Raw genomic sequence first — 19,795 nt, 5'->3', positions numbered from 1 at the left:
CACCAGGAACATGGCCATCAGGGCATTGAGAGGACCACGGAACTTGTGCGCCAATGATGTTTGGCCCGGGATGTCATCAACATCCGGTGGGTGCAGGAATGTGAACATTGTCAACGGCAAAAGATTCCGCACCCGTCCCCCATAGTTATATGGTCATTTACTTGCATCACAACCAAATGAAATCCTGGCCATCGATTTCACTATTCTAGAGCCCACTGGTAGTGTGAGAATGTTTAGAGATGACCGATGTGTTTACCAAATATACAATGGCTGTTCCAACTCGGGCCAACGAGCTTCTACTGTGGCCCAGGTCCTCACTATGACTGGTTCTTTAAGTTTGGGGTTCCAGGTCGGTTCATTCCGATCAAGGTCAGAGTTTCGAAGGTGCGTTACTCCATCAGCTATGTGGTTTGTATGGCGTTGAGAAATCAAGAACTACGCCATACCACCCAGCTGGTAATGGTCAGTGTGAACAGTTTAACCGTATACTCCATAATCTTCTTCGAACCCTTCCCTTTTCTCGTAAACAGGACTGGGCATCTTGTCTTCCGCAGGTGCTATACTCATACAATACCACACCGCACCAAAGTACTGGTGAGTCCCCATTTTTCCTGATGTTTGGCCGGGAGCCTAAACTCCCTATTGATTTTATTTTGGGGCGAGTCGAAGACCCTATTGCTGGATCGGTGCAAAATTGGGTGAGGGAGCATGGCTCCAGACTTAAGGTAGCCTTTGCTGGTGCCCAAGCTCGGCTTGCTGCCAGCGCAGAGCGCCGGAAGGAGAGATATGACCTTCGGGTTAGGGAAGCACCCTTAGAGGTTGGTCAGTTGGTTTACCTTCGTGACCATGGGGTAAGGGGGCGCCATAAGATTCAGGACATCTGGCGCCCTGAACTCTATAGGGTATTGAAAGCACCGACCGGAGGTGGGCCAATTTACACCATTGCCCCTGCTACTAACTTGCAGTCGTCCCGTAATGTTCATCGAGGCATGATCAAGCCACAGGTTGGTCCTGCGCCTCCATCAGAACCTCTTGTTGGGCCAGAGTCATTGGCCCCTGGTACATCAAATGGTGACTCTTCGAGTATTGGTAGCTCGTGGTTCCTGGGCTCAGTGCCTGTGGCCTCTTTGCCACAGAGCCGTACTTCTCCGTCAGCCCCGGGAGCTTTTAGACATCCTGTTCCCGTGGAGAATGTTTCGGCGGGGGGCATGGAGGCTGAGACACCGTTATCTAGCATCTGGCCAGCATTCTAATGTCCATCACCTCCCTCGGGCCACTGGTGGGCCAACCTCGGGGGTGGCGAGTGTTCATGCGGCCATGTTTCGCCCATGGAACTAGTTTTCCAACGTGCTGTGTCGTCGGGGCGACGACACATCTCGGGGGGGCGGAAGATGTAGCATGTAGGTGTCCACTGTACCTGTGACGTGATTGGTGGGTGGTGCTAGTTAGACTATAAAAGCTCAGCGGGTGGTTTGCTCGCGAGAGTGCGACGCTGTGTGGGCGTAGCGGTAGTGCCATTTGGTAATCGGCCATCGCTTCTTGGTTAGAGCACGTTGTGCGTCTCGGCGTTCCAGCTTGACTGGCGTCGTGAGTGTTGGGACTCTTCCCGGAGGGTAAGTCGGCTCATTGTTCCGCTGGGTGTTTCTGGCCTTATGTTTGGGCTGATCTTAAAAAAAAAAGAATTGTTTGTTTAGATCCTGTGTTGTGGTGAAGATTGTCCGCTGATCCCTGTGGGCGTTTCTCCTCCTTTGGCTGTCTGGAAGTGCTTTGTCTTCAGTGGTAGGTAAAGTTTTATGGCGTGTATTAAGATTAGTTTTGCGCCAATGTACTGATGTTGGTGTTTTTTTTATTTAGGTACCGGAGTTGAATGCAGCCGGAGTGAAGGCTGCTATTTGGGAAGGGGGCCGTTGCTTTGCTTTGTCTTGTTTCCCTCTGTAATTGTCCACAGAACCGGCTCATCGGACTCCGTTTTCCCATTGTGAACGCCGTGGTCGGGGCTCTTTTTTCCCCTCCGCGGTGTGTTGGGGCGGGTGGGCGTGAGAGTGCTCCGTTAAGGGAGTGCTGTTTCCACCCCGACGGAAAGGGGTTCGTTGATTGTTTGTTTTATGTTCATTTGGTAAATGTGATTTAAATGTTGGTTTGATTTTGTGATTTGAGTTTATCGTTGCTGTGTTTTGTCTTTACTTTTCTTTTTATTTGCATGGTTTGTTGTGTTGTGTGCCCTGTGCCCTATTGGCGCGGGTGTGTTTGATTATTAATCAGTTTTGTTGTTATTATGTTTGAGGTATTACTGGTTGTGGGTTATTTTATCATTAGTTCTATTTTATCTTAGAGGCCTATTGTGTTTTAGTTAATTGTATTAAAATAAAATTGGTTTTGTTTGGTAATTAGGGCATCACGTCTCTTTTGAGTCCGTCCCTAGCGCGATTCCTCTTTTGATCTGTTCAAGAGTGTTTTTTTGGGTTCCTGGGGTTTTCCCCAGGTGGCGTTGTTGATTTACTGTCTCATTTATAGGTTTATTAATTTTACCCTCACGCCACATATACATGACTGGCCCCAGACAGACTAACTCTTCTTCTATTCTATACAAAGAATTAATTCAATTTACAGGGGGGTGGCAATGGACACAGAATAAATGAATGAGAGAAATGAACGATATGACGTGTACGCTATCAGATGCAGCTACACAGAGATTGCGTCATAGCTACCTTTGGTAAGCTCAGGCTGAGTTTTCCATAAGTGATATTCAACAGTCAAGCCAAGAGTTCTGTTTTTGCCTGGTTTCAAACCAGGTACATTTGCGTGTGAGGTGAACGTGATGATCACTACACTATAGAAACTGACACAACCTTCAGACTTAGAACATGGCACTGGGAAATGCAACATCATACACTAAGCCCATAAGACACTTTATTTGGAGAATCTAAACTCAAATGATCCAACTGTGTGTCATCTTTAGGAAATCATAAAGGAGCCCTGAGAGATTTCTTGAAAACATACAGTTGTGTTCCTGTAGTGTAGATGTTAACATGTTTGCCTACACGGAGTACCCAGCTTCTGGAATGGCCAGTAATAACCATCGATAGTGATAACTCATGGATCCTTCCACATAGTAGCTGGTACACTCTCTGAAGAGCACAGGGAGCAGCTGATGTGACCTATGTGTAGAGGACGAAGCCAAAGTCACCTTCAGTGAGTGTGTTACTCCTCTTCTCTGACCTCATTTTCTGAGGTAGCATTTTCGAAGCATGTGTTCTTTTTAGTGGTCGCCCAAACTGAGCCTGGTTTTGCTGCAGGTTTTTTCTTCCATTAAAGGGAGTTTTTCCTCTGCACTGTCACCAAGTGCTTGCTCAAAAGGTATTTGTTGGGGTTCTGTTTTTTGTAAAGTGCCTTGAGATGATTGTATTGTGATTTGGCACTATACAAACAAAATTGAATTGAATTGAATTGACTATTGAATTGAATTTAATTGAATTGAGTGATTGAAGGCAAATCAATATTTGTACTGCAACTGAACACCACAGGTAAAGAAACAGTATTGTCTGCATTAGATAGACATTTTCCATCAATGGAAAATCTATCCTTTCAGCAGATTTCTTCACACTTGGAATAGATCTAGAGGCTATTAGAAAAGGTTATGCATCTGAGTCTGAGACAAATTACAGCAAGGTAGAAAATAAGAGGATTAAACTGGGATGAACTGGTGGAGGGAAGTGCAAGCTTATGGGGACATTTGATTTTCTAAGTAAAGCATGAGCTGTTGACTGTTCTATCATTGGCTGACCAGCACCATCAGGATCATGCTGCTTATTGCAAGATGTAACTGAAGCAAAGCTCTGTATATTTAAATAATGACACTTCCCAATGTGGGACTTGAACCCACAACCCTGAGATTAAAAGGCTCATGCTGTACCTACTGAGGTAACCAGGCTTCACTTGGGTAACCTGAAGCACTGTTTTTCCAATTGTGACATATGCCACAAACACTTTTTTTGACAATGTACTGTCATTAATATTGGAAAAGGTTATGCATACATGTGTTTTAAGGAAAAGGTCAAACATAATCTCCTTAAAGAAGAAGAAACTGCAAATTAAGTGCAGCTGCATGTGTCTTTGCTGGGAATCATTTGCTTCTGTCTGGCTCTAACACTTTACCAGTCCAGCTTTAGACTGAGCTTAGGACTTCCTGTTCCATTAATACACACAAATACAGAAAGAAATACATGCAGCTTGGCAACAATGTAGAAAAACATTTGAAACATTTATTTATTCATATTCAGTTTATTATCAGCTTTTACTTCTTTTTGTTGTTTATAGAAGTTTGTGTGGGCATTTTGTAGCTAGTTCAGCCATGATATTTGGTGTTAATTCAGAATTTAGGTTCTTGTCTTTAGTTCTTCCTCAGTACTAAACAGACAAATTACTATATATTACTATTATTGCTGCACAGTTTCCACACCTAGTAAAACACCTTAACCTACATTTATGTGCAGAGAAATGTTTTTTTTTCAAAATAAAATAAATACACATATTTCTGTTTTAAATACAGCAAATTAAGCTTCACTATAAATTGTTGTGGCTGAGTGGTTAAAGCAATGGACTTGAAATGCATTGGGGTCTCCCTGCGCAGATTTGAATCCCCTCAACAATGAGTTGTCCCTTAGGAATCATCATCTAGTGTTAGTGATGTGTATACTTTCCCACTTGAGTTTGACTTTCAAATTAAAGTGGTAGTGGTGTAGACTGACCACATAAAGTCAGTATGTTGTCTGCTGTTGATGTCGGTTACACCTCCAGATAAATACACTCACTCCTATAGAGAATTCAGGGTCACCAGTCAACCTAACATGCATGTTTTTGGACTGAAGTACCTGGAGTAAACCCACACAGTCATGGGGAGTACATGTATATTATATTCTTTTATTTGTAATGATTAATAACAACACATTTATAATCAATAATCTTTGAACACCAAATAAGAGAATTCACGAAGAGGATGGGACTCAAACCTGTGTGCAGAGCACAACGGATTAGCAGTCTATCACCTTAACCGCTCAGTCACCTCATCACATTGTTCTGAATGTTTAAAGTAGATGATCTGTGCAGAATTACCAGAAGAATTTCCAGGTTTACTGCAACAATAACTGTAAAGTCTAATTACAGTCTAATGTTACTGCACTGATTCATAATCTGTCATCATGGAACCACTATATGAAAATAATTCAGGTTAAACTGAGCTCTGCCCTGTAACTATGATCAATTTAATCACCTGCATAAGACAGAAATCTTAATATTAACTGCTTGACATAGATTGGACAACACCAAGGTCATGGGTTCCAGCCCCCATACTGGTCATTGTTTTGAAACGTCTGTAACTTTAGAATTGAAATGCATCTGACAAAAGTCTAAAGTGTGAAATGTAATTGTAGAATGCAATCGTCTCTGTGCCCTACCTCTATTTCCAGGAGCAACAGAGGGCAGAGTGGAGGATCAAAAATGACTTAAGATGTTGTAAACATAAGCAGAACACTGGCCCTGGAACTGAAGGAACATCCTTAGGGGTCAGCTTACTGTAGACCAAACTCCAACACATCCAGGTGGAGTCAAACTCCAACCATGAAGGGACTTGAACCCTCAATCCTCTGATTCCAAGTCAGACGCCTTATCCATTAGGCCACATGGTCAGCCACAGTACAAATGTGTCTGCTCAAATGCCTTCATGGATGGAATCTGGATTTTACTTCATCACTTTCACCTTATAAATCATAATCTTGATTACAACATCCTTGTGCATCAGTGATGCTGGTGTAGTGGTGAGCATAGCTGCCTTCCAAACAGTTGCACTGGGTTTGAGTCCCAAGCATCGCAAGTACATTACCACTGCACAAATGGATAACAAGGTCAAATTTGTAGTGTTAGGTTCTATGACCAAGCAGTTGACACTCAGCACTACACTGAACCATAACCTAAGTTTAATTACTATAGACAGTGTCTGAAGGGGTATCTGGCATCAACACACTGTGTTTGTGTGCTTCTTCTAACACACTCTTCAACAAAATCTTTAGACCAGGGTTGAAACATTACAAGTATTTATATTTCATGCTTGTGGATCATAACCAGGTTGTAAGTAGTGCTTCAAAATGCCGAAAGAACAAACAGGAGCAAGAGACAAAATCAGAGAGTAGACAATTTATTGAAAACTGCATTTAAACAGGTTGTTCATCAGCTGATCAAAAGTTTAAGACCATAGCCCAAAAAAAAAAAAACCCTAAGACAGAACTAAGTGAAAAAAAAAATCAGTAGTAAGGAGCCCCACCGTTCTGGAACTGGCATCTGTTTTTGTAAAGTTCTCCTGCCATCAATGCCCAAACATTCTCAACTGAACTTATATCAGGAGAACACGCAGAATGGTCCAAATATCCAAGTCGCCTGCACAGCAGCCTAGAAAGCTGTAACAACTAAGTGCACATGGCAATTTGAAACCACTTCTGCACTGTCCGAGAATCAAAACCAGATCTCACACATGGCACGCAGGAATGCTTCCATTTCATCACCAATGCCTCTGCTCCTCCTACAAGCTGATGTTTTCACATCATGACACCTGATCTGACCATGAAATGTCAACATGCTCACTGTGCGCTGGGCACTTACCACTACCAGCTACTGAGAGGGGCTGCCCAAACACACCCAAATGAAAGTAATTAAAGTGGAACCATATGCAATATTATGACAATATTAATATACCGTATTAATAAAATACTATATTCACAATGCAATATATTCCTGTTACATTGATGTGACCCATCCATCTTCTATACCCACTTATTCCTGAACCAGGGTCACAAGGATCTGCTGGAGCTCTTTTTTGGCTGCCCGACTCAGATGTGACCACGTTAATATTTTGTATTAATACTAAAATATTTATATAATATAGTTTTTTTTTTACATCTTTGTAGACAGAAACAGCAACAGACTAACTCAACAACAGAAACGCAACAGTCATCCAGGCCAGGTAGCTCCTTCAGCAACAACAGAGACTGACTGTTACCCACTGAATGTCCACGTAGTATATACACAGAGGCTTCTTTTCAAATCATTTACACTCATCAACCTGTGAAATTAACACATTACCTGGAAAACTATGCCATGCATGAACTACCAAACTGAACAGTGAAATGAACTACTAACAGATTTGGACTTAAAGGAAAGTCTGTAAGTTGTTGCAACAGTGCTGTTATTTCCTCTGATTGATTTTTACAGCAGATGTGTCTCTCTCTCTGTCTTATATGGTTTCTGTCTCTTTCAATGAATGATGAACAACTCCTGTGCAGTCGAGCTGCTTCTTGTGTCAATGACACTTCTGAAGGTGTCTCTGTGACATCATGTCCAAGAATGTTTAGACATTAAAGAGATCAAAGGTCTCTCAGAGTTATGACACACACACACACACACACTTTCTGACTTTACAATGATGCCTCTTGTACATCGTCTTATTATTATTATTGTGTCATTTCTAATCAAGAAAAAACTTGAAAACTGGTTGAATAAAAGTAACTTTAAGTCAGAATTTGCCAGGGGTATGAATAATTTCGGTTAATGCAGAATATCTTTGCAGCTGATTCAGTGTTGTTACTGTTACATGCACATACATTTAAAATGACTTTACAAAGTGAGATACAGAAAATGTTATCAAAGTACAGGGTAGAGCTCAGAAGATTAGTAAATTAGCTATTTAGAAAAATCTGGGTTTGTTTATAGTCAGTTATTACTGAGGCACTGCTGAGATTTGAACACAAGATCTCCTGTTTACCAGACAGGAACATTAACCAACTAAGTCACAGTACCACTTACAAGCACACTTAAAATATATCTCCCTTATTCCACAGTGTCTGAGTTTCAGACATTGGAACATGCAAGAACTGATTTTAGCTCTTGAGCCTAGAAAGTCCAGAAGGACGGTCCCTGTTCATATTTCCTTCCTGTCTCCTCTCTCCATTCTCCTGTTTCATAAAGGATTCATGTTTGTCAGCTCCTGTTCAGTGAACTAAATTCTCCAGTGAATGTCTGTAATAATCAGTATATTCCAATAGTAACTATCTGTGATTAGTTGTATGACCTGCATAAAATGAGATGCTGTACATTTTTTACCACTCTGTTGTTGCCAGTGGCAGTATGGTGGTTGAGTGGTTAGCACTTTTGCCTCACAGCAAGAAGGTCATGGGTTTGCAACTAAAATCTACTATTACACAGATGCAGAAACTGACATTACACCACACATCAAATGTGTCATCAGCTCTTGATTTTACATCCATCCTATATCAGCAGATACACAGAACACAAAAACTAAACAATATTCCTTCAAGCCAGAGTTGAACCAGCGCCCTAAGGGTAACTACTACTTCAACCGACCGTCCTCTGCTCTGCCAACTGAGCTATTGAAGGAAGCACACAGTGGTTTGGTGTTGAACTTTTCCACAGATGCATAAACTGACACTTAACCACACATTTGATACCAAAGCTCTTTTCTTAACTGCAGGATAACTGTCACTTCAACCTACAGTCCTCCACTCTACCAACTGAGCACCTTGGACAGCATCAACAATGCTGCAGTTTCATTGGCTATGACTCCTATATACAACTGGCCCCTGTGTGGAAGGCAGCTATGCTCACCACTACACCACCATCACTGTGTCCAAAGTTTTTACTACTCTTCTGAGGTATTTTCCATCCACCTCATCTGTTCTGCTCCTTGGCTCCTGTACTTCTGCTTATGGAAAACATGTCAGTCAGGAAAGCAGGAGTGAAAGGATGACAGCACTTTTGCTGATCACACAGATCCATAATTCAGTTTAGTTAAATCCTTGCACTCATACTGCAACAATTCACACATTTTATATATTGTGTATATAAAAAATATTGATCTTTTTCTAGCCTTTTGATTTTGTATTTCTTGTCTTTGGTTTATATCAAACCTACTCTCTTCCTGTCTTAAAAGTTTAACATTATTTCATTCTTGTACATAGACAGAGCTTAGTGAACTGGAGTCAAATTTCTTGTTTGTGTGCACAAACTTGGCCAATAAAGATGATTCTGATTGTTTTATTTTAACTAATGTTGCTTTATTACCATGTTATTTTAGAAATCTTCTTGATAGAGAGATGCCACAGTGTTTTTATGTTTTTTGCCCAGGAGCTTCTGACAGGAGGAAATTCTGAGAAAAATGAGAATTCTGAGAAGAAATAAGCAAATATTTAGAACAATAGTACAAAAGGACAGATATATATGGACTTTAACTTTAAGTCAGAATTTGCTAGGGGCATAAATAATTTCGGGCTTGACTGTATGTGTGTTTCCTTTGGGAAACTACATACGGATAACTAGCGAGGATAAACATTAGAAAACAGGAACATATAGGATTGCAGTAAGACACAGGGAAGACTGAGACTGTTGAGATCTAACAGCTGATGAGATACTTTTTTTGTTTTTTGACAGTTTTAAACAACATTGATTCAGCTGAGTTTTTACAGGTTGGTGTCACTGTCTTAAAGTCCATGAGGTGGGTCACTAATATCTGTATACTGTCCGTATTTAAACCAAACAAGCAGAAATGTCCTAAAATGCCTTTACAAAAAGGGTTCAGGACTTGCCCTTCAGACCGTGACAGTCTCTGTGACATAATAGGTTAGCGCATTCGGCTGTTAACCGAAAGGTTGGTGTTTCAAGTCCACCATGGGATGTCTTCCTTCTGGTGAGTTGTTTGTATTCAGAGTTTGCACACAAGTGAGTTGAAAGTCAAGAAGTCATACCTACAAGCAAATAGCACAGCTTTGATGGTGGTGTGGGTTCAAATCCAGCCATTTAAGGGAACTTTTGTCTGTTAGCTTGGCTGAGAGTCTGTGAAAATTAACAGTCATCCATGTTAAGTTATCCAGAAGTTGAGTTATGATAACTGGACTTCTTGAGTCAAAACGTTGCACCACTCAAGTGTCTTTTTTAGTCTAAGGTGCTGGATTTAGTCTCCATTCTCAGTTGAGTCATGGGTTCAACTAACCACTACCATTGGTCTATGAACGTTCCCCTAATATTAGGCTGCATTGCAGGACAGTAACACCAATCTGTTAAAACTATGCTGAAACAAGGTCGTTCCAAGCTTCAAAGCTCAAAAACAAACAAAAAAGTGAAAAAACAAACTAGATGTGTGTTCTTCATATGTGGATTAACTGGTTAGCCACATAATTTTCTATTATTTATTAACTATTTGACATGATCCTGGATCTTCTGGTTCTTCCAAAGTCATGGTACGATTGTTGTCCTGGCAGCACATCTGCAATCTCAAACCAGCTCAGGAGCAGGTTTATTCTCAGATTTAGTCATTGTACTGTAAACAGGATAATCTCTCAGATATAACTGTTAATATTAGACCAGGAAATCCATTCGACTATGGATGCACTGTTTTTATGTGAGTGGTCCATCGACACTGGCAAGTCTAATAAGGCAAACATTTGAATACTGAGTGTGCTTTGTAAACAGTAGCTGTTCAAGGCAACATCAACAAGCATAAGCTCTGTCATGTACCACTATGCAACACAAGCAACAATTACACAAATGTACAACAACTGTAACACAAATGTGGTTTAACACACATAACCAGCAAACACTGAATCTATGTGGTGTGTCTTCCATTAACATCCAAGTCACAACAAGTTAACTCTTAAGGAGAAGATTCTGAAAAAACAGAACTTTGCAGGAGCAACTTATACAATGTCAATGAACTGGCACTGGTTAGAGTTGAACCCATGCCTCAGTCGAGATTTAAGACCATCTTAGACCATTCAGCCAAATTAACAGACAAGCATTTTGTCTCACCAGCTGAGCTCATGGTTTTATGAACAGTTTACCTCTGAAAGTTGAGGGAACTATAATGAAATCAGTCTTTAAATACAGTGCATGTAATGAGCCAACATAGGGAAAAATACCTGAAGGAATTTAATTAAATCCAACGTGTGGACAATGGCTGTTACTGAACATGTCTCATCAGCAGCAAAGAGGAAGATAAGACTGGAAATTAGTGGCTACAGCAGAGATGGTTTCCATATACTGTATCAAACTTTGACCTACACTAAAGTTAGGGACAGATCCAGTCTGGTTTGCTAAAGCTACTCAGAAAAAGCTGTTCAAAGTACTTTGTAAACGATATATCAAATTGACAATGTACATGTGATATAAAATTATAGCACAATATAATAACATAACTCTCACCTATCCGAGATCTTGTCCTTTCGGTCCTGAGCTCTGGGTCAGGACCGAAAGGACAAGATCTCAGATACAAGCACCTGAAATGAGCTTCCTTCACAGGGTGGCCAGGTGCTCCCTTAGAGATAGGGTGAGCAGTTCGGTCACACGGGAGGAGTTTGGAGTGTAGTTTGGAGCCCTGGGCCCACTGCAAACAGTAGCAAAGGAGGCTCATCCTTTGATCCCAGCAATCAACAGTTTATTGTCTAAGAGTTAACTGACAGAAACAGCTTCATATTGAAAATAAGAACATAAGGATTAAACTTGAGGATTTGTGTATGACCTATTCATTGTGGTTCTAAATCAAAACTGGAAACATCTAAACTACAAAACAGAGTACACTTTATGTATTTCCAGGTGTGTTTTTCACACAGAAGACCAGGGTTCGATTCCCCGACGGGGAGTCTTATGTTGTTCTGTCCTTACCACAGGACAAAGCATAAACCAGCTTGGTGATACCAGAAACCCTAAATAAGTCCAAACTGGATAACCTGCTGGTCTCCCTTCATGTTACCGAACTAAGAAGTAAATGGCAGAGCACACCCAGACACAAAAATGTCAGGGTATGTTCTACACAAAAAAGGCAGTTGAAGGAAGAATTTGATATGCAGATACAAGTGCGCAGTTTATTTGTAGAAATAAAAAATACAAAACATGCCATAAAAACAGGGGTGTCACAGTGCTGCTTGTAGTTATACACTGACTTTGTTTCCTTACTGTTTACCATTGCATGCTAAAGTACAGGCTGATCTGGTCCATTTCATAATGTAGAAGAGCTTGACCACAATTGTTAGTCAGAGAAGAGTTGAACCTCTGCTTCTGCCTGGTTTTGAACCAGGGACCTTTTCCGTGTGAGGCCAATGTGCCTTGCTTATGATTCTAAAGATGACACTTTGAATACAACAAACCACAATAAATACACTGTCACGAACGTGTGGGTGGTGTGGTGTGAAGGAGGAGAGGTGAGGACCCAAATGCAGGACAAAGGGATTTATTTCCTCCTGGGAAACTCCAGGGCACAAAACACAACACTCTGACAGAACCGGATGAGACGGTCGAAACTAAGACCGGGTGAGACGGTCGCTATGAAAACTAACTAAAAAATCCAAACCCCCAACTATAACTAATTGCAACTAATCTCTAAGCTACTAGCAACTAGTGATAACTAATCACCACTAGTGCTACGGCAAGGGACAAAGGAAGAAGGGAGCTATAAGTAGGGGAGAACACAACAGGTAATCAAACTCAGGTGAACATAACGGGGACAGGTGAAACTAATAACACAGATAATCAACATAAAGCCACCAGGGACCAGAACAGGGGAAACAGGAAGGCCACACAAAATAAGAGTCCTCTGGCGGGAAGTCCCCAGAGGGACTCATGACAGGACCCCCCCCTCAAGGCCGGATTCCAGACGGCCCACGAGTTCCACCAAAAGTCCAGGGTGGGAGGGTGGGAACACAGTTTAAGACCCCAAACAGGGCAGAGTTCTGGGTCGATCCACTGATCGGCTCCTGGGGCACACAAAGTCTGAGGCCGTTCCGGTGGACGGCCTCTCTGGCAGGCGAAGATTCGGAGCCGTTCGGGAGGACGGCTCCGCAGTCAAGCATGGGTCCGAGGCCGTTCGGGAGGACGGCCTCTGAAATGGGCGAAGGTCCGGGGCCGTTCGGGAGGACGACCTCTGAGACGGGCGAAGGTCCGGTGCAGTTCGGGTGGACAACCTCGCAGGCAAGCGTGGGTCCGAAGCCGCTCGGGAGGACGGCCCCGCAGGCAAGCGTGGGTCCGAAGCCGCTCGGGAGGACGGCCTCGCAGGCAAGCGTGGGCCCGAAGCCGCTCGGGAGGACGGCCTCTGAGACAGGCGAGGGTCCGGGGCCGTTCGGGAGGACGGCCTCTGAGACAGGCGAGGGTCCGGGGCCGTTCGGGAGGACGGCCTCTGAGACAGGCGAGGGTCCGGGGCCGTTCGGGAGGACGGCCTCTGAGACAGGCGAGGGTCCGGGGCCGTTCGGGAGACTTAGGTAGCCACTGCATTGGCGGCAACGGCTCCGGGGACTCTGGAGATGGCGGCCGAGGAGATGCAGGGGATGCTGACGGCCGAAGAGGCTGCTGCTGAGACGGCCGGGGAGGCTGCTGCTGAGACGGCCGGGGAGGCTGCTGCTGAGACGGCCGGGGAGGCTGCTGCTGAGACGGCCGGGGAGGCTGCTGCTGAGACGGCCGGGGAGGCTGCTGCTGAGACGGCTCTGGCTCGGGCTGCTGAGGAAGCTCTGGCTCGGGCTGCCTCTTCGGGGAAACTGGAGACTGGGGGACTGAGGGCGCCGGTGGCTGAAGGACTGAGGCTGCCGGTTGCTGAGGGACTAAGGGCGCCGGTGGCTGAGGGACTGACTGGAGAGGAGTGGGCCAGGCCTCAGGGCGCGTAGGTTGGTTGCGGCGCCGAGGGACTGGGACTGGCAGTGGCTGCTGCGGCTCGGGAGACGGGGGCAGCGGCTGCTGCGGCTCGGGAGACGGGGGCAGCGGCTGCTGCGGCTCGGGAGACGGGGGCAGCGGCTGCTGCGGCACGGGAGACAAAGGCAGCGGCTGCTGCGGCTCTGGAGACGGAGGCAGCGGCTCCTGCTGCACTGGAGACGGAGGCAGCGGCGGCTGCGGCTTTGGATCCTCCGGAGACGGCCGCTGCTGCTGCGGCGGCTGCGGCTCGGGATCCTCCGGAGACGGCTGCTTGGGGGTCGGCTGCTCGGGAGTCGGCTGCCCGGGAGTCGGCTGCCCGGGAAACGACAGCCCGGGAAACGGCAGCCCGGGAAACGGCAGCCCGGGAAACGGCAGCCCGGGAGTCGGCTGCTCGGGAGTCGGCTGCTCGGGAGTCGGCTGCTCGGGAGTCGGCTGCTCGGGAGTCGGCAGCTCGGGAGTCGGCAGCTCGGGAGTCGGCAGCTCTTGCAGAGGCTCTGGCTCAGGTGGTGGTCCGGACGATCCAGGGGGTTCCGGTGGCGCTGGTAGCTGGGCCTCAACGCGGACGCCAACAACGTGACGCCGCGGGGCTAGAGCTGACAGGGCTGGAGCTGAAAGGGCTGGAGCTGAAAGGACTGGAGCTGAAAGGACTGGAGCTGAAGCTTGAGCCTCGGCGTGGACGATTACACCACACCGAGGGAGGAGAACAGGCTGGGCCGGGACCTCCGTGGGGACGTTGTCGTCGGCGCGCGGAGGCTCGGGGATCCGGATCGGGACCTCAGCGGGTACGAAGACGTCGCCGGCGCACTGAGGGCTCGAAGGGGGTGACTTGAGTGACTTGGGTGACTTGGCTGGGCAGGGCTCCAGCGTTAACGGCCGAGTCGGCACGCTGGAGGTCTGGCAGGCAGGGTTGGGCTCCGGCGGGGACGGCCACGTCGGCACACCGGAACACACGGGACCTGGCTGGGAAGGTGCCTCAGCGGGGACGTCATCGTCGGCACACTGAGGGTCGGGTTGCGGCTGCAGCTGCGAGGTGGTGGCTGGGAGCTCCAGCGGCGGAGGGCGACATGACGCTGACATCGGCACACAGGAAAGCTGGCTGGCCGAGTTGAGCTCCAGCGATGTTGGCCATGACATCACGCTGGGGCTCGGGATACCGGGGTCATGCTCCAGCGGGGACGGCTTCGTCGGCACACTAGAGCTGGGAAGGCAGGTGGAGACCTCAGTGGAGGCGGCGTCGTCGGCGCGCTGAGGCTGAGGGATCCAGGGCAGTACCTCGGCGGGGACGCCATCGTCGGCACACTGAGGTTCCTGCCGTGGGGTAAGTACCTCAGCGGGGATGCTGTCGTCGGCGCACTGAAGGTGCAGGATCCTGGTCGGGACCCCCGCGGGGACGCTCTCGTCGGCACACGAGGGTTCGGGTTGCTGCGGCAGCGGCGAGGTGGTGGTTGGAAACTCCAGCGGCAAGCGGCGGCTGGGCTCAGACTGCCGCGCTGGTGATTCCGCCGCCCTGCTCCGACGCCGTCGCTGTCGGCGATCCCGTCGAGCAGCGCGGGGGTACTCGGGCTGGGCAGCAGCGAGGAGGGACTCAGGCTGGAGAACAAGGGCTGATGGCGGGAGAACCAGTGTCAGAGGCTGGGACTCTGGGGACTGGGAAGCCGGGAGTTGGGAGACTGGCGACTGGAACAGGGCGAGGGAATCACACACCTCCCAGGCCTCGTCGAGGGGGGTCCACTGCTCCAGGCACCTCTCCAGGACCGATGTGATGGTGGACAGGCGGCTGAGCATCTGATCAGCCCCCTTTCTCGAGACGAAGCGGGAGGGGTGAGAGAAGCTCCTGGCTAGCTTCGAGCAAAATTCAAAAATCTCTCTATAACACAGGGCGTCCTGAATCTCACCCGACAGGGACTGTAGGAAACATGAAATCAGCCGGTCCTCCTCGGTCGTGTCCGCTGGGTCCGTATTTGGCCGTAGCATTCTGTCACGAACGTGTGGGTGGTGTGGTGTGAAGGAGGAGAGGTGAGGACCCAAATGCAGGACAAAGGGATTTATTTCCTCCTGGGAAACTCCAGGGCACAAAACACAACACTCTGACAGAACCGGATGAGACGGTCGAAACTAAGACCGGGTGAGACGGTCGCTATGAAAACTAACTAAAAAATCCAAACCCCCAACTATAACTAATTGCAACTAATCTCTAAGCTACTAGCAACTAGTGATAACTAATCACCACTAGTGCTACGGCAAGGGACAAAGGAAGAAGGGAGCTATAAGTAGGGGAGAACACAACAGGTAATCAAACTCAGGTGAACATAACGGGGACAGGTGAAACTAATAACACAGATAATCAACATAAAGCCACCAGGGACCAGAACAGGGGAAACAGGAAGGCCACACAAAATAAGAGTCCTCTGGCGGGAAGTCCCCAGAGGGACTCATGACATACACATGCTGAAATATAGAGAGCAGCACTGGTGATTCCTAGTCTGGCCAGCCTGACCTACTCCTTACTTAACAAAAGAATGTGGTTCTGGAACCCCTGCCATAGGGAGTCTTTTCCTCGAGCTTCCAAACAGCAGGGGTGGGCTCTACAATCCAGTCATCCAACCAGATTTAAACAAACATCGCCCATACGCACTGACTTGTTCATAACGTTCATCAGTGACTCCGACTGATAGCACAACTGGAACAAGAGCAGAAAGGCAAAGAAAGACAGAGCAAGAAGTTTGACATTCTCCTCTGAACCCACTGGAAAGAGAAGTAATGAAAATGGGACAACCACTCAGGCCACAAAGGACAAATGAGTTAAGAACCTTTCAGATAAGCAACTCTCACAAGCAGAGAGATGTCCTAGCCAATGGACTTAACTTTGCAGTCATGCCTAAACATATTCCGGTTGTGGATTTTATTAAAGCCACAGAATCTGCCATTCGCAACAATGACCTATCTAACACAGAAGCAGAGGATCTCTGACTAAAAGTCATTGCAGCACTCAAGGTTCTAAGCCACCACCACCCAACCTCACCACCAAGGAGAGCAGGGCCTTGTCTTCCCTGTCTAAGGACGAGACTATTACCATCCTGCCAGCAGACAAAGGGAGATGCACAGTGGTTTTAGACACAACAGACTATCATGAGAAAGTAATCTCTCTCTTGGAAGACCAACAGACATACGAAAAGCTAAGAAGGGACCCCACCAGCACCTACAAGAGAAAGGTGATTGACTGTTTAAAAGAACTGGAAAAGAATAAAGCCATTGACAGGACCACCTACTACAACTGGCTTTGCTGTTTACTCCATTCAAAAATATGCACAGAATTGGTGATAATACTGTAAAGCATCTCTGCACTACTGCACGTCATATTGTTTGTTTCTGATTGTGTCAGTTTCTGTAGTGTAGTGGTCATCACATCTGCCTCACATGCAAAAGGTCCCTGGTTTGAACCTAGGCAGAAGCATAGTTTTTGCACTGACTGCATCTCAGTCTCAGAAATCTCAGCCTGAGCTGACCAAAGGTAGCTGTGACCCAACCTCTTTGTAGCTCCATTTGATGTGCTGAGTTACTAAAGGATTAGCTGGGACCCTGCATCAATATAACCTGCACTCACAGTCCTCACATTCATTAGGATAGTGACTGCAGGTTACTGTTACTGTCTTTCAAAAACTAGGCAGTGTGAGCTGTGCTTCCATCTCTCCTTGCTCAGCCTCCTCAGAGAAGCTCATGTCAGTGGACCTGAAAGAAGTCAGAGTGCAGGACACTGATCAGACACTCTGTGGAGTGGTCCCAGCCTAACAACCTGCTCTTGAACGTGGATGAAGGAGCTCATCATAGACTTCAGGAGGAGGAGGACACCTATGGTGATTTTCTACGTAAAGCATGATCTGTTGATTGTTCTGTCATTGGCTGAGTCATAATTGATTGACAGCGCAGACTGCTGGATATCATTTGGAAATCTGAGATAAAGCTACACGGGACAGGTCTGTAAGTCGACAGGCTCCTTCAAAAACCGCAGAGCCACAAAGACTCAGTGTGAATTAGACACTTGGTCAGATTTCTGCTTTTCTAAGACGTTGGCTCCTTATTCCAAAGTTTATTACAGAATTATTACGGACTATGGAAAAGGTCAAACATAATCTCTTTAAAGAAGCAGAAACTGCACATTTCTGGACTATTTGTTTACCTATAGAGAACATGATATGGACTGATATCACAGTTACATTTTAGTGTCGGGTTGGCTTGCTTGGAACCTCAGAAGTACTAAAAATGTACCTGCTACCAGATATTATCTTCTAATGGAAAACTAAAAAAAAAAAAAAAAAAAAAAAAAAAGGCAGAATTAATTAGCCTAGTGGAAAAGTAACAGTGGCAACTTTGTCCAGGTTTTGAAGCCAGTCCAATGGTGTAATGGTTAGCACTTTGAACTCTGAATTCAAATGTTAATGGAATCTGTGAAAAACCAGTAAATACATCTTTAACTTCCTGAAACATGAGATATCAGTCAGTAACCAGGACAATGAGTAGTGAACATAGGAAGTTCAGTTGACCTTTCCTTACAGCTGCACATTCAATGTATTTCAGCTGTGGTGTTACATGAAAAACAGTTCTTGCTCCCAAAGAACCGAAGAGTGTGAATATAGTGAGGCTAATATATAAAGTGTGACCTTAATGTCATGATAAATGTCCTGCTGTTGGTGAGTCAAGAAGTCTAGTCCAGCTAATGAAAGTGTGATCTGAGATGTGTTGCAGAAGACTGAAATACAACCATAGCAGGTAGACAAGTAACTATGGAACACCAGGGGGCACCTGGATTTGAACCAGAGACCTCTTGATCTGCAGTCAAATGCTCTACCACTGAGCTATACCCCCTGGACAGTGTGCACATGAAACACATATGTCCTTTCATCTTTCATCTATGTTCTTTCACCAAGCCATATTCTGTTTATAGTGAGTTATTATTGAGGCACTGCTGGGATTCTGTTCTGCTTCTTGGCTCCTGTACTTCTGCTTATGGAAAACATGCCAGTCAGGAAAGCAGGACTGAAAGGTAGTGATGGGCAAGTGAAGCCTCATGAAGCACTGAGGCTTTCCTGGCAATTGTGCCGAAAAAGATTCAAAGCTTCAAGACTTCAGTGACGGTGACATCTGGTGGACAACTGAAGCCATAGCAACCTCTGAAGAGCACGACTGAAGCACTGGCACTGTTTCAATCCCGTGACAGCAATAAAAGTTCAGACCTCTTGAAATCAAACTGATCCCAAACTTTAGAACGTCGCTTATTGGTGGGACTCACCGTGAAACTTGCCAAAATACTCTCACTCTCACTCTCCAAATCCTGAAGCAGAATGATGCATCTTATATAGCTGGTATGGCACCAAACCACTCACATCTGTCAAACCTGTCAAGCTGTCATTGCCTCAGAATGCATTGAAACGCCATGAGCCAATGACACACACTGAAAGACTATGAGCCAATGAAAAGCTTTGAAACATTTTGAAGCAATGAAGCGCGAAGCGAAGCAGTGATGACCAGTCACGTGACATTGGTGTTTTGATACAAGCTCCGAAGCCTCGGTATCATTTGCCCATCACTAGTGAAAGGATGACAGCACTTTTGAAGTTCACACTCACTCTGTCTATAACACATTCTGCTGTCTTTGTCTGGACTGAGCTCATACATGTTGTACACATATGAAATCAGATAATACAGAAGTCTTAAGATTTGGCTTTAAAGACTCATGGAGAATGTGGGCATCAATCCCACTACATGCTAAGCAAGCACTCTACTACTTGCCTGGATGCACACACAAATTACCTTTAAGAAAAGAGGTGTGAGGGGTGCATTACAGGTGAAGGTCGAAGCAGCTGCCAGCCTCAGAGCAGCCAAACATTTCTTCCAAAACCAGAAAAAAAGCTGTGACTGAATGCTGTGTCTGGGCTCGGTATAAATCACAGAGCTGTAAAACTGGTTCTGTCTACACTGCCCACCCTCATAAATTGGCATCTCCCTGCCACCCCCATCCTTCCACCGCCTTCACATATGCTTTATGACGAGAAGATCAAACCACTAA

General features: G+C 45.8%; 3 non-coding genes across 3 annotated transcripts; 1 reads left to right on the top strand and 2 right to left on the bottom strand.

Moving 5' to 3' along the window:
- Positions 1-5,611: 5,611 nt before the first annotated feature.
- trnap-ugg (transfer RNA proline (anticodon UGG)) lies at positions 5,612-5,684 on the bottom strand. Its single transcript has one exon. It is a non-coding gene; the product is annotated as a tRNA-Pro (tRNA).
- Positions 5,685-17,112: 11,428 nt separating this feature from the next.
- On the top strand, positions 17,113-17,185 carry trnav-cac (transfer RNA valine (anticodon CAC)). The gene has a single exon. It is a non-coding gene; the product is annotated as a tRNA-Val (tRNA).
- Positions 17,186-18,522: 1,337 nt separating this feature from the next.
- On the bottom strand, positions 18,523-18,594 carry trnac-gca (transfer RNA cysteine (anticodon GCA)). The gene has a single exon. It is a non-coding gene; the product is annotated as a tRNA-Cys (tRNA).
- Between the last annotated feature and the right edge of the window lie 1,201 nt (positions 18,595-19,795).

This window comes from Mastacembelus armatus, unplaced genomic scaffold (assembly GCF_900324485.2).
Source record: "Mastacembelus armatus unplaced genomic scaffold, fMasArm1.2, whole genome shotgun sequence".
Taxonomy (NCBI): domain Eukaryota; kingdom Metazoa; phylum Chordata; class Actinopteri; order Synbranchiformes; family Mastacembelidae; genus Mastacembelus; species Mastacembelus armatus.
This window is presented reverse-complemented; position numbering and strand designations above follow the sequence as displayed.